A 4,434-nucleotide genomic window follows, 5' to 3' on the forward strand; every position below is an offset into this window, starting at 1 on the left:
TTATGATACTGTTGACTGTTGTTGTATAGTTGTGATACGTGTTTCACATCAAATCATGCATCTTCTTATTTTAAATTCACGTGAATAAAATATTGTACATGTCCACAGGTTTCCATGTGGGCGGGGCCTACATTGGATAGCTCAAGCTAATTTGCAGGGCACCATCTAGTTGGGCCTTTTGGTTTACATGGAAAACACAAAACAGTTTAAATACAGACACTAAAGACCAGATGATGTAAAATTAAGTAACTGAATAAAACACATTGAGATTCCAAAACAGGGAAATTTGTGATTACTTATAATTCACACAGAAAAAGCTGTAGGGAAAAAAAAGTGTTGGTACTTTAAAATTCCCAATGGATGTTCCAGAAATCTGGGTGAAATTAAGTTTATATAATACATTATCATGTTTATACAATGTAATTAACACGTTTGTTAATTATGTTATATTCATGTTATATTGTGATAATATAACATACATACATGTTACATAATATACATGTTATTTTGTGACAGCAAATGTTATGAACCTTTACAGTCACTGAAAAAAACATTAAAGAAATATATAAAATTTCCTGTTTTGTCCAATATAATATACTATACATGTAGGTGTATTGCTGCTGTTCCAGTGGTTTGCTGAAAGAGCTGAGATAATTGTGGAGGAGTTCATAGTTACTTGAATACCTTTCAAAAATACCTCCATAATGATACTCCTTTTTGTGAGGAGGTTTTGAGGAGAAAGTAAAGTGTAGTTAGGGATGAATGTTCTCAATGAAAGGGACGTCCAGCTCTTCCTCCTCCAGCTGCAGTGTACGTGCCGGGGCTCTTGTTTCGGGACGCCCTGCCCTCCCTCGCGCCACGGAAAGTAACGGTTTCCTGTGAGAAGAGACGGACCGGGCACGAGCTCCAGCGGGCGGAGAGAAAGTGCACACGTGGACACCGCTGACCGACGGCTCGGCCAACCAATGATAGCGCGAGCTTGTGACGTCAGCGACCACCTCTTCTCCAATGGGATGTTTTTTTTCACCGAGCAGCGCTGGCCTGCTGGGTTTAAGACAGAGGGGGAAAAAAATCCTTGGTGGCATAAAAAAGTTGGGAGACGGATCTGGCTGCTGGGAATCTGGCTCAGCCCGCAGACTGCTGATGTTTACTCTGTGTCCAGTTGACAAACAGTCTAGATATCCTTGTTCGTTTCTAAGGGAACAACGATCTATGTGATGGGAAAAAGAAAAGGAATACATTTTTCTTCCTGAAAATACTTTGTACGATATTTTAGTTTCCAGAGACGAGCTAACTTAGGTAAGACTGTTTTGCTTTCCCTTTCCCCGTGTCTGAGAATCCAGATCTATGGAAACTTATGGAGATGTGGCTTTCAACTTTTCTAACCTTGTTAACTCTGTAAGCATTATGGCTTTTTAGTTATGTTGTTAAAATGATTTCATGCATGTACCCAGATGCTGTAAAATTGAAAAACTAAACTAATACAAATAACTGGCGCGCATCTGAATCTATGTTTTTGTCTGAAACTTTCTATTTAAAAAAGCCTCATAACTTTCCTCATAAAAATCACAGGAAGAATTTCAACCCAGAACTAAGATGGACATTTGTTTTTATGTATTTAACAAACAACAGTGCTGTGATAAGTACCCAAATAATTTAAAAAAATCTCTTTTTAAAATATGATTTTTTTAAGAAAAGAAAAAAAACGCCATACAAATCAACTTGTCACGCACACAAAAAGTCATGCTCTAAATATAGCAACCAGTTGCACCCTTACTGAAAAGGACTTTCATCAAGCATTTGTGATAACTCACAATAAGTGTTTTACATCACCGAGGATTTTTATTTGTAGAATTGTTTTAATTGGAGGGTTTTCATGCACGGCCCATTTAAAGTTGTACAACAGCATTGTACGTGAGAAATGAATCTAGTTCACCTTTTTGGACGGGGATTTTTCTTTTGTGCTTTTGGGCATTTTGCTGCTGCATAATTGCGGTTCAGTTTAGAACTCATGGTTAGACAATCTCAATCAGGATTTTCTGATGGAAAGAAAATCATGGTTCCATACCCTGCAGAAAGCTGTCAAGGACTTGAAGAAGCAAAGCAGCCCCAGAGCATCACACTGCCACCACCGTGTTCAACCACCATACGATGTTCATTTTCCTGAAATTCTGTGGTACGTTTATGTTGAATGAAACGGGTTGTATAAAAGCTCCATGTTTGTTTTGGCGTTGTTATTTAAAGCAGAAGAACACAAATGTGTGATCTAATTTTGGTAGGTCAGTCACTTGTAGGAAGTCTACTTCTTGTTGTCAGGGTTGTCTGTGAGGGTGGCAGTAATCCGATCTTTAGAGATGGAGGGGTCTATCCAAAATATTGACAATAACGATGCCAAGTCGGCATCAGTATCGGATCAATACCAGCGTGATAATATCGATACTTATGTTTCAGAATCACTCTTGAAATGTTATTTTATTTTCGAGTTGAAGTTTCTCAGCCTTAGCATAAAAAGACTTTGTTTTGATTTGCTTTCAAATTATATTTTTCTGCCCTTTGTAAATTGTTTTGTTTTTCTATTGTTACTGTTTATCATGTTACGAAATCTAGTAGACACCTATACATTTTGTCCATGTTCTGTCCTAGATTTGAACAAAAATAATTAAAAGAAAACAACAACAACAAAAAAATCAGAAAAAGGTCAGAAGTTTGATGATATATCAGACTTAAACAAAATGCATCAGTATCAGAATCAGCATCAGTATTGGCGATACTGACCTTGTGTTTTATGGGTATTGGATCGATTGCCGCTTGATTAAAAAAAAATCTGTACTTTGAGAAGGCCGGAACTGATGGTAAAATGATTTATTAAAGCACATCATTGCAAATCAACCACCGCAAGAACTAAACGAGAGAAATAAAAATTACAATCGTTTTTTTTACTGTTAGTGAAGCAAAGCTTGTTACATTGATACAATTCCTTTCAGGAATCATTAATCAATCAGTCACAGAATTAAATTACTTAAATAAACTTTAATCGCCATTACCCTGCTCCCTTATTGACTGAAGTTAAATTTAAGTTGCCTTATGTGTTTTTCTGCCTTGCTCTTTTATTGCAGTGAATCTTCTCCGGTAGCTCTGTTGTTCTCTTAGCACAGATACGTTGTACAGAATGTTGCCAAAATAAAAGCATGGACCATTAACAGCAACTACAAGTAACAAAGTAATATTCAGTTGGCCTTTACAAAATCTAATTGTATCAACTCAGCTTGTCACAGTTGGATATTAAAAATGGTTTGACCTTGAATATTTACCCTGGTAAAAAATAAATATAAGTACGTTAAATCTTAGCATACTTGAAGTCAGAATAATCATCAGTATACTTCAAGTTAGCTAAGGATTAGTTAACTTGAAGTATGGTATTTTGGAACAACTAATTTTGTCCTTAGTGTGTTTTAATAGTAATTAAATTGTAGCAAAGCACAATTTGAAGTGTACTAAGTGTATTATCATGCACTTTTTTGGAACAACTAAAGTTATACTTATGTACACGACTTTTTATGTCACATAAACGTGCTTGATTAGTATATCTTAAGTGTACTATTTTTGTGAATGAATTACATTTAAAATATATTTAGAATATCTTTTAAATATTATACATTTTATATATTAGTAGTATGATCACAGTATGCTCCAGTTACACTTATGGTTTACTATAAGTGCAAATGAAGTACACTTTTTAGTTACTTAATGTCTTTTATTATTCTTCTTTGCCACTTTGTACATTACATGCTTCACCAGTACACAGAGATCAATTACAACACACTTTCCAGATGAAACAAAGTACTTTGTGCATTCAATATATTCACATTTTTAAAGAGTACATTGCCAATATACTATCAGACTGTCAATATATTAAGAGACTGTCAATATATTAAGAGTTTTCACACAGCATGATTATGAAAATTAGAATAATAAAACAATAGGCACACTTTAAGGAAATTAGTAAAGGACAGAGTATTGTTTTAGTACAATGTCACAGTATTCCAGTACGACTTACAATTTTAGGATGTTGTGAACTCGCTATGTTTGTGGCATCATCAGAACTGATGATGATTGGGACCTACGGAGCCCCTAAGGGGACATGGAGAAAAAAAAAAAAAGGAAAGAAATCCCGACTTATTATCGCGAGATCCCGAGAAACTAAGTCGAGATCTCGAGATCCCGACTTATTATCGCGAGATCCCGACTTATTATCGCGAGATCCCGACTTATTATCTCGAGATCCCGACTTATTATCTCGAGATACCGACTTGTTATCTCGAGATCCCGAGAAACTAAGTCAAGATCTCGAGATCCCGACTTATTATCTCGAGATCCCGACTTATTATCTCGAGATCCCGACTTATTATCCCGACTTATTATCTCGAGATCCCG

General features: G+C 35.8%; 1 protein-coding gene across 2 annotated transcripts in view; it reads left to right on the forward strand.

The window, feature by feature from the left end:
- The first annotated feature begins 1,079 nt into the window (after positions 1 to 1,079).
- The window catches only part of tmem45a (transmembrane protein 45a), a 15,444-nt gene continuing 12,089 nt past the window's right edge, over positions 1,080 to 4,434 (forward strand). Inside the window, exons 1-2 of one of the 2 annotated variants that reach the window (XM_015024509.1) lie at positions 1,080 to 1,299; positions 2,076 to 2,176. The gene's annotated coding sequence lies outside the window, so the exon portion shown is untranslated. The remainder of the gene's footprint in view (positions 1,300 to 2,075; positions 2,177 to 4,434) is intronic. The other variant, XM_015024441.1, reaches the window with a different exon arrangement.

This window comes from Poecilia latipinna, unplaced genomic scaffold (genome assembly GCF_001443285.1).
Source record: "Poecilia latipinna isolate Pla-1442-1.1 unplaced genomic scaffold, P_latipinna-1.0 Scaffold7, whole genome shotgun sequence".
Classification (NCBI taxonomy): Eukaryota; Metazoa; Chordata; class Actinopteri; order Cyprinodontiformes; family Poeciliidae; genus Poecilia; species Poecilia latipinna.